This window comes from Ranitomeya variabilis, chromosome 8 (assembly GCF_051348905.1).
Source record: "Ranitomeya variabilis isolate aRanVar5 chromosome 8, aRanVar5.hap1, whole genome shotgun sequence".
Classification (NCBI taxonomy): domain Eukaryota; kingdom Metazoa; phylum Chordata; class Amphibia; order Anura; family Dendrobatidae; genus Ranitomeya; species Ranitomeya variabilis.
The window spans coordinates 219470345-219482900 of NC_135239.1; positions in this window are offsets into that span (position 1 = coordinate 219470345).

Consider the following 12556-nt stretch of genomic DNA (forward strand, 5'->3'; position numbering starts at 1 on the left):
CACTTCTCTCCTTTACTATATATGTGAATGATGCACAGTACCACTTCTTTCCTGTACTATATATGTGGATGGTGCACAGTACCACTTCTCTCTTGTACTATATATGTGAATGATGCACAGTACCACTTCTCCCCTGTACTATATACAGTAGGTGGATGATGCACAGTACCACTTCTCTCCTGTGCTATATATGTGGATGGTGCACAGCACCACTTCTCTCCTGTGCTATATATGTAGATGATGCACAGTACCACTTCTCTCCTATATTATATATGTGGATGATGCACGGTACCACTTCTTTCCTGTACTATATATGTGAATTATGCACAGTACCACTTCTCTCCTGTATTATATATGTGGATGATGCACAGTACCGCTTCTCTCCTGTATTATATATGTGGATGATGCACAGTACCACTTCTCTCCTGTACTATATAGGTGGATGATGCACAGTACCACTTCTCTCCTGTACTATATATGTGAATGATGCACAGTACCACTTCTCTCCTGTATTATATAGGTGGATGATGCACAGTACCACTTCTCTCCTGTACTATATAGGTGGATGATACACAGTACCACTTCTCTCTCATGTAGTATATATGTGAATGACGCACAGTACCACTTCTCTCCTGTACTATATATGTGGCTGGTGCACAGTACCACTTCTCTCCTGTATTATATATGTGGATGATGCACAATACCACTTCTCTCCTGTACTATATATGTGGCTGGTGCACAGAACCACTTCTCTCCTGTACTATATATGTGGATGATGCACTGTACCACTTCTCTCCTGTATTATATATGTGAATGATGCACAGTACCACTTCTCTCCTGTACTATATATGTGGATGATACACAGTACCACTTCTCTCCTGTGATATATATGTGGATGATGCACAGTACCACTTCTTTCCTGTACTATATAGGTGGATGACGCACAGTACCACTTCTCTCCTGTACTATATATGTGGATGATGCACAGTACCACTTCTCTCCTGTACTATATATGTGGATGATGCACAGTACCACTTCTCTCCTGTATTATATATGTGGATGATACACAGTACCACTTCTCTCCTGTACTATATAGGTGGATAATGCACAGTACCACTTCTCTCCTGTGCTATATATGTGGATGATGCACAGTACCACTTCTCTCCTGTGCTATATATGTAGATGATGCACAGTACCACTTCTCTCCTATATTATATATGTGGATGATGCATGGTACCACTTCTTTCCTGTACTATATATGTGAATTATGCACAGTACCACTTCTCTCCTGTACTATATATGTGGATGATGCACAGTACCACTTCTCTCCTGTATTATATATGTGGATGATGCACAGTGCCACTTCTTTACTGTACTATATATGTGGATGATGCACAGTACCACTTCTCTCCTGTACTATATAGGTGGATGATACACAGTACCACTTCTCTCTCATGTAGTATATATGTGAATGATGCACAGTACCACTTCTCTCCTGTACTATATATGTGGCTGGTGCACAGTACCACTTCTCTCCTGTATTATATATGTGGATGATGCACAATACCACTTCTCTCCTGTACTATATATGTGGCTGGTGCACAGTACCACTTCTCTCCTGTACTATATATGTGGATGATGCACTGTACCACTTCTCTCCTGTATTATATATGTGAATGATGCACAGTACCACTTCTCTCCTGTACTATATATGTGGATGATACACAGTACCACTTCTCTCCTGTGTTATATATGTGGATGATGCACAGTACCACTTCTTTCCTGTACTATATAGGTGGATGATGCACAGTACCACTTCTCCCGTGTACTATATATGTGGAAGATGCACAGTACCACTTCTCTCCTGTATTATATATGTGGATGATACACAGTACCACTTCTCTCCTGTACTATATAGGTGGATGATGCACAGTACCACTTCTCTCCTGTGCTATATATGTGGATGATGCACAGTACCACTTCTCTCCTGTGCTATATATGTAGATGATGCACAGTACCACTTCTCTCCTATATTATATATGTGGATGATGCACGGTACCACTTCTCTCCTGTACTATATATGTGAATGATGCACAGTACCACTTCTCTCCTGTACTATATATGTGGATGATGCACAATACCACTTCTTTTCTGTACTATATATGTGGATGATGCACAGTACCACTTCTCTCCTGTACTATATAGGTGGATGATGCACAGTACCACTTCTCTCCTGTACTATATATATGTGCCTGGTGCACAGTACCACTTCTCTCCTACACTATATATGTGGCTGGTGCACAGTACCACTTCTCTCCTGTATTATATATGTGGATGATGCACAATACCACTTCTCTCCTGTACTATATATGTGGCTGGTGCACAGTACCACTTCTCTCCTGTACTATATATGTGGATGATGCACTGTACCACTTCTCTCCTGTATTATATATGTGAATGATGCACAGTACCACTTCTCTCCTGTACTATATATGTGGATGATACACAGTACCACTTCTCTCCTGTGTTATATATGTGGATGATGCACAGTACCACTTCTTTCCTGTACTATATAGGTGGATGATGCACAGTACCACTTCTCCCCTGTACTATATATGTGGATGATGCACAGTACCACTTCTCTCCTGTATTATATATGTGGATGATACACAGTACCACTTCTCTCCTGTACTATATAGGTGGATGATGCACAGTACCACTTCTCTCCTGTGCTATATATGTGGATGATGCACAGTACCACTTCTCTCCTATATTATATATGTGGATGATGCACGGTACCACTTCTCTCCTGTACTATATATGTGAATGATGCTCAATACCACTTCTCTCCTGTACTATATATGTGGATGATGCACAATACCACTTCTTTTCTGTACTATATATGTGGATGATGCACAGTACCACTTCTCTCCTGTACTATATAGGTGGATGATGCACAGTACCACTTCTCTCCTGTACTATATATATGTGGCTGGTGCACAGTACCACTTCTCTCCTACACTATATATGTGGCTGGTGCACAGTACCACTTCTCTCCTGTATTATATATGTGGATGATGCACAGTACCACTTCTCTCCTGTATTATATATGTGGATAATACACAGTACCACTTCTCTCCTTTACTATATATGTGGATGATGCACAGTACCACTTCTCTCCTGTACTATATATATGTGGCTGGTGCACAGTACCACTTCTCTCCTACACTATATATGTGGCTGGTGCACAGTACCACTTCTCTCCTGTACTATATATGTGAATGATGCACAGTACCACTTCTCTCCTATATTATATATGTGGATGATGCACAGTACTACTTCTCTCCTGTATTATATATGTGGATGATGCACAGTACCACTTCTCTCCTATATTATATATGTGGATGATGCACAGTACCACTTCTCTCCTGTACTATATATGTGGATGATGCACAGTACCACTTCTCTCCTGTACTATATATGTGGATGATGCACAGTACCACTTCTCTCCTGTACTATATATGTGGATGATGCACAGTACCACTTCTCTCCTGTATTATATATGTGGATGATGCACAGTGCCACTTCTTTACTGTACTATATATGTGGATGATGCACAGTACCACTTCTCTCCTGTACTATATATGTGGATGATGCACAGTACCACTTCTCTCCTGTACTATATATGTGGATGATGCACAGTACCACTTCTCTCCTGTATTATATATGTGGATGATGCACAGTGCCACTTCTTTACTGTACTATATTTGTGGATGATGCACAGTACCACTTCTCTCTTGTATTATATATGTGGATGATGCACAGTACCACTTCTCTCCTGTGCTATATATGTGAATGATGCACAGTACCACTTCTCTCTTGTATTATATATGAGGATGATGCACAGTACCACTTCTCTCCTGTACTATATATGTGGATGATGCACAGTACCACGTCTCTCTTGTATTATATATGTGGAAGATGCACAGTACCACTTTTCTCCTGCACTATATATGTGGATGATGCACAGTACCACTTCTCTCCTGTACTATATATGTGGATGATGCACAGTACCACTTCTCTCCTGTACTATATATGTGGATGATGCACAGTACCACTTCTCTCCTGTACTATATATGTGGATGATGCATAGTACCACTTCTGTCCTATATTATATGTGTGGATGATGCACAGTACCACTTCTCTCCTATATTATATATGTGGATGATGCACAGTACTACTTCTCTCCTGTATTATATATGTGGATGATGCACAGTACCACTTCTCTTCTATATTATATATGTGGATGATGCACAGTACCACTTCTCTCCTGTATTATACATGTGGATGATGCACAGTACCACTTCTCTCCTGTACTATATATGTGGATGATGCACAGTACCACTTCTCTCCTGTACTATATATGTGGATGATGCACAGTACCACTTCTCTCCTGTATTATATATGTGGATGATGCACAGTGCCACTTCTTTACTGTACTATATATGTGGATGATGCACAGTACCACTTCTCTCCTGTACTATATATGTGGATGATGCACAGTACCACTTCTCTCCTGTACTTTATATGTGGATGATGCACAGTACCACTTCTCTCCTGTGTTATATATGTGGATGATGCACAGTACCACTTCTCTCCTACACTATATATGTGGCTGGTGCACAGTACCACTTCTCTCCTGTACTATATAGGTGGATGATGCACAGTACCACTTCTCTCCTGTACTATATATATGTGGCTGGTGCACAGTACCACTTCTCTCCTACACTATATATGTGGCTGGTGCACAGTACCACTTCTCTCCTGTATTATATATGTGGATGATGCACAGTACCACTTCTCTCCTGTATTATATATGTGGATAATACACAGTACCACTTCTCTCCTGTACTATATATGTGGATGATGCACAGTACCACTTGTCTCCTGTACTATATAGGTGGATGATGCACAGTACCACTTCTCTCCTGTACTATATATATGTGGCTGGTGCACAGTACCACTTCTCTCCTACACTATATATGTGAATGATGCACAGTACCACTTCTCTCCTGTACTATATATGTGGATGATGCACAATACCACTTCTCTCCTGTACTATATAGGTGGATGATGCACAGTACCACTTCTCTCCTGTACTATATATGTGGATGATGCACAGTACCACTTCTCTCCTGTGCTATATATGTAGATGATGCACAGTACCACTTCTCTCCTATATTATATATGTGGATGATGCACGGTACCACTTCTTTCCTGTACTAAATATGTGAATGATGCACAGTACCACTTCTCTCCTGAACTATATATGTGGATGATGCACTGTACCACTTCTCTCCTGAACTATATATGTGGATGATGCACAGTACCACTTCTCTCCTGTACTATATATGTGAATGATGCACAGTACCACTTCTCTCCTGAACTATATATGTGGATGATGCACAGTACCACTTCTCTCCTGTACTAAATATGTGAATGATGCACAGTACCACTTCTCTCCTGAACTATATATGTGGATGATGCACAGTACCACTTCTCTCCTGTACTATATATGTGAATGATGCACAGTACCACTTCTCTCCTGTACTATATATGTGGATGATGCACAGTACTACTTCTCTCCTGTACTATATATATGTGGATGATGCACAGTACCACTTCTCTCCTGTACTATATATGTGAATGATGCACAGTACCACTTCTTTCCTGTCCTATATATGTGAATGATGCACAGTACCACTTCTCTCCTGTATTATATATGTGGATGATGCACAGTACCACTTCTCTCCTGTACTATATATGTGGATGGTGCACAGTACCACTTCTCTCCTGTACTATATATGTGGATGATGCACAGTACCACTTCTCTCCTTTACTATATATGTGAATGATGCACAGTACCACTTCTTTCCTGTACTATATATGTGGATGGTGCACAGTACCACTTCTCTCTTGTACTATATATGTGAATGATGCACAGTACCACTTCTCTCCTGTACTATATATGTGGATGATGCACAGTACCACTTCTCTCCTGTGCTATATATGTAGATGATGCACAGTACCACTTCTCTCCTATATTATATATGTGGATGATGCACAGTACCACTTCTCTCCTGAACTATATATGTGGATGATGCACAGTACCACTTCTCTCCTGTACTAAATATGTGAATGATGCACAGTACCACTTCTCTCCTGAACTATATATGTGGATGATGCACAGTACCACTTCTCTCCTGTACTAAATATGTGAATGATGCACAGTACCACTTCTCTCCTGAACTATATATGTGGATGATGCACAGTACCACTTCTCTCCTGTACTATATATGTGAATGATGCACAGTACCACTTCTCTCCTGTACTATATATGTGGATGATGCACAGTACTACTTCTCTCCTGTACTATATATATGTGGATGATGCACAGTACCACTTCTCTCCTGTACTATATATGTGAATGATGCACAGTACCACTTCTTTCCTGTCCTTTATATGTGAATGATGCACAGTACCACTTCTCTCCTGTATTATATATGTGGATGATGCACAGTACCACTTCTCTCCTGTACTATATATGTGGATGGTGCACAGTACCACTTCTCTCCTGTACTATATATGTGGATGATGCACAGTACCACTTCTCTCCTTTACTATATATGTGAATGATGCACAGTACCACTTCTTTCCTGTACTATATATGTGGATGGTGCACAGTACCACTTCTCTCTTGTACTATATATGTGAATGATGCACAGTACCACTTCTCTCCTGTACTATATACAGTAGGTGGATGATGCACAGTACCACTTCTCTCCTGTGCTATATATGTGGATGATGCACAGCACCACTTCTCTCCTGTGCTATATATGTAGATGATGCACAGTACCACTTCTCTCCTATATTATATATGTGGATGATGCACGGTACCACTTCTTTCCTGTACTATATATGTGAATTATGCACAGTACCACTTCTCTCCTGTATTATATATGTGGATGATGCACAGTACCACTTCTCTCCTGTATTATATATGTGGATGATGCACAGTACCACTTCTCTCCTGTACTATATAGGTGGATGATGCACAGTACCACTTCTCTCCTGTACTATATATGTGAATGATGCACAGTACCACTTCTCTCCTGTATTATATAGGTGGATGATGCACAGTACCACTTCTCTCCTGTACTATATAGGTGGATGATACACAGTACCACTTCTCTCTCATGTAGTATATATGTGAATGATGCACAGTACCACTTCTCTCCTGTACTATATATGTGGCTGGTGCACAGTACCACTTCTCTCCTGTATTATATATGTGGATGATGCACAATACCACTTCTCTCCTGTACTATATATGTGGCTGGTGCACAGAACCACTTCTCTCCTGTACTATATATGTGGATGATGCACTGTACCACTTCTCTCCTGTATTATATATGTGAATGATGCACAGTACCACTTCTCTCCTGTACTATATATGTGGATGATACACAGTACCACTTCTCTCCTGTGTTATATATGTGGATGATGCACAGTACCACTTCTTTCCTGTACTATATAGGTGGATGACGCACAGTACCACTTCTCTCCTGTACTATATATGTGGATGATGCACAGTACCACTTCTCTCCTGTATTATATATGTGGATGATACACAGTACCACTTCTCTCCTGTACTATATAGGTGGATGATGCACAGTACCACTTCTCTCCTGTACTATATAGGTGGATGATGCACTGTTCCACTTCTCTCCTGTACTATATATATGTGGCTGGTGCACAGTACCACTTCTCTCCTACACTATATATGTGGCTGGTGCACAGTACCACTTCTCTCCTGTATTATATATGTGGATGATGCACAGTACCACTTCTCTCCTGTATTATATATGTGGATAATACACAGTACCACTTCTCTCCTGTACTATATATGTGGATGATGCACAGTACCACTTCTCTCCTGTACTATATATATGTGGCTGGTGCACAGTACCACTTCTCTCCTACACTATATATGTGGCTGGTGCACAGTACCACTTCTCTCCTGTACTATATATGTGAATGATGCACAGTACCACTTCTCTCCTATATTATATATGTGGATGATGCACAGTACTACTTCTCTCCTGTATTATATATGTGGATGATGCACAGTACCACTTCTCTCCTATATTATATATGTGGATGATGCACAGTACCACTTCTCTCCTGTACTAGATATGTGGATGATGCACAGTACCACTTCTCTCCTGTACTATATATGTGGATGATGCACAGTACCACTTCTCTCCTGTACTATATATGTGGATGATGCACAGTACCACTTCTCTCCTGTATTATATACGTGGATGATGCACAGTGCCACTTCTTTACTGTACTATATATGTGGATGATGCACAGTACCACTTCTCTCCTGTACTATATAGGTGGATGATACACAGTACCACTTCTCTCTCATGTAGTATATATGTGAATGATGCACAGTACCACTTCTCTCCTGTACTATATATGTGGCTGGTGCACAGTACCACTTCTCTCCTGTATTATATATGTGGATGATGCACAATACCACTTCTCTCCTGTACTATATATGTGGCTGGTGCACAGTACCACTTCTCTCCTGTACTATATATGTGGATGATGCACAGTACCACTTCTCTCCTATATTATATATGTGGATGATGCACAGTACCACTTCTCTCCTGTACTATATATGTGGATGATGCACAGTACCACTTCTCTCCTGTACTATATATGTGGATGATGCACAGTACCACTTCTCTCCTGTACTATATATGTGGATGATGCACAGTACCACTTCTCTCCTGTATTATATATGTGGATGATGCACAGTGCCACTTCTTTACTGTACTATATATGTGAATGATGCACAGTACCACTTCTCTCCTATATTATATATGTGGATGATGCACAGTACTACTTCTCTCTTGTATTATATATGTGGATGATGCACAGTACCACTTCTCTCCTATATTATATATGTGGATGATGCACAGTACCACTTCTCTCCTGTACTATATATGTGGATGATGCACAGTACCACTTCTCTCCTGTACTATATATGTGGATGATGCACAGTACCACTTCTCTCCTGTACTATATATGTGGATGATGCACAGTACCACTTCTCTCCTGTATTATATATGTGGATGATGCACAGTGCCACTTCTTTACTGTACTATATATGTGGATGATGCACAGTACCACTTCTCTCCTGTACTATATATGTGGATGATGCACAGTACCACTTCTCTCCTGTACTATATATGTGGATGATGCACAGTACCACTTCTCTCCTGTATTATATATGTGGATGATGCACAGTGCCACTTCTTTACTGTACTATATTTGTGGATGATGCACAGTACCACTTCTCTCCTGTACTATATATGTGGAAGATGCACAGTACCACGTCTCTCCTGTACTATATATGTGGCTGGTGCACAGTACCACTTCTCTCCTGTACTATATATGTGGATGATGCACAGTACCACTTCTCTCCTGTACTATATATGTGAATGATGCACAGTACCACTTCTCTCCTGTATTATATATGTGGATGATGCACAGTACCACTTCTTTCCTGTACTATATAGGTGGATGATGCACAGTGCCACTTCTCTCCTGTACTATATAGGTGGATGATGGACAGTACCACTTCTCTCCTGTACTATATATGTGGACGATACACAGTACCACTTCTCTCCTGTACTATATATGTGGATGATGCACAGTACCACTTCTCTCCTGTACTATATATGTGGATGATGCACAGTACCACTTCTTTCCTGTACTATATAGGTGGATGATGCACAGTACCACTTCTCTCCTGTACTATATATGTGAATGATGCACAGTACCACTTCTCTCCTGTATTATATAGGTGGATGATGCACAGTACCACTTCTCTCCTGTACTATATAGGTGGATGATACACAGTACCACTTCTCTCCTGTAGTATATATGTGAATGATGCACAGTACCACTTCTCTCCTGTACTATATATGTGGCTGGTGCACAGTACCACTTCTCTCCTGTATTATATATGTGGATGATGCACAATACCACTTCTCTCCTGTACTATATATGTGGCTGGTGCACTGTACCACTTCTCTCCTGTATTATATATGTGAATGATGCACAGTACCACTTCTCTCCTGTACTATATATGTGGATGATACACAATACCACTTCTCTCCTGTGTTATATATGTGGATGATGCACAGTACCACTTCTTTCCTGTACTATATAGGTGGATGACGCACAGTACCACTTCTCTCCTGTACTATATATGTGGATGATGCACAGTACCACTTCTCTCCTGTACTATATATGTGGATGATGCACAGTACCACTTCTCTCCTGTATTATATATGTGGATGATACATAGTACCACTTCTCTCCTGTACTATATAGGTGGATGATGCACAGTACCACTTCTCTCCTGTGCTATATATGTGGATGATGCACAGTACCACTTCTCTCCTGTGCTATATATGTAGATGATGCACAGTACCACTTCTCTCCTATATTATATATGTGGATGATGCATGGTACCACTTCTTTCCTGTACTATATATGTGAATTATGCACAGTACCACTTCTCTCCTGTATTATATATGTGGATGATGCACAGTACCACTTCTCTCCTGTATTATATATGTGGATGATGCACAGTACCACTTCTCTCCTGTACTATATAGGTGGATGATGCACAGTACCACTTCTCTCCTGTACTATATATGTGAATGATGCACAGTACCACTTCTCTCCTGTATTATATAGGTGTATGATGCACAGTACCACTTCTCTCCTGTACTATATAGGTGGATGATACACAGTACCACTTCTCTCTCATGTAGTATATATGTGAATGATGCACAGTACCACTTCTCTCCTGTACTATATATGTGGCTGGTGCACAGTACCACTTCTCTCCTGTATTATATATGTGGATGATGCACAATACCACTTCTCTCCTGTACTATATATGTGGCTGGTGCACTGTACCACTTCTCTCCTGTATTATATATGTGAATGATGCACAGTACCACTTCTCTCCTGTACTATATATGTGGATGATACACAATACCACTTCTCTCCTGTGTTATATATGTGGATGATGCACAGTACCACTTCTTTCCTGTACTATATAGGTGGATGACGCACAGTACCACTTCTCTCCTGTACTATATATGTGGATGATGCACAGTACCACTTCTCTCCTGTACTATATATGTGGATGATGCACAGTACCACTTCTCTCCTGTATTATATATGTGGATGATACACAGTACCACTTCTCTCCTGTACTATATAGGTGGATGATGCACAGTACCACTTCTCTCCTGTGCTATATATGTGGATGATGCACACTACCACTTCTCTCCTGTGCTATATATGTAGATGATGCACAGTACCACTTCTCTCCTATATTATATATGTGGATGATGCATGGTACCACTTCTTTCCTGTACTATATATGTGAATTATGCACAGTACCACTTCTCTCCTGTATTATATATGTGGATGATGCACAGTACCACTTCTCTCCTGTATTATATATGTTGATGATGCACAGTACCACTTCTCTCCTGTACTATATAGGTGGATGATGCACAGTACCACTTCTCTCCTGTACTATATATGTGAATGATGCACAGTACCGCTTCTCTCCTGTATTATATAGGTGTATGATGCACAGTACCACTTCTCTCCTGTACTATATAGGTGGATGATACACAGTACCACTTCTCTCTCATGTAGTATATATGTGAATGATGCACAGTACCACTTCTCTCCTGTACTATATATGTGGCTGGTGCACAGTACCACTTCTCTCCTGTATTATATATGTGGATGATGCACAATACCACTTCTCTCCTGTACTATATATGTGGCTGGTGCACAGTACCACTTCTCTCCTGTACTATATATGTGGATGATGCACTGTACCACTTCTCTCCTGTATTATATATGTAAATGATGCACAGTACCACTTCTCTCCTGTACTATATATGTGGATGATACACAGTACCACTTCTCTCCTGTGTTATATATGTGGATGATGCACAGTACCACTTCTTTCCTGTACTATATAGGTGGATGACGCACAGTACCACTTCTCTCCTGTACTATATATGTGGATGATGCACAGTACCACTTCTCTCCTGTACTATATATGTGGATGATGCACAGTACCACTTCTCTCCTGTATTATATATGTGGATGATACACAGTACCACTTCTCTCCTGTACTATATAGGTGGATGATGCACAGTACCACTTCTCTCCTGTGCTATATATGTGGATGATGCACAGTACCACTTCTCTCCTGTGCTATATATGTAGATGATGCACAGTACCACTTCTCTCCTATATTATATATGTGGATGATGCACGGTACCACTTCTTTCCTGTACTATATATGTGAATTATGCACAGTACCACTTCTCTCCTGTATTATATATGTGGATGATGCACAGTACCACTTCTCTCC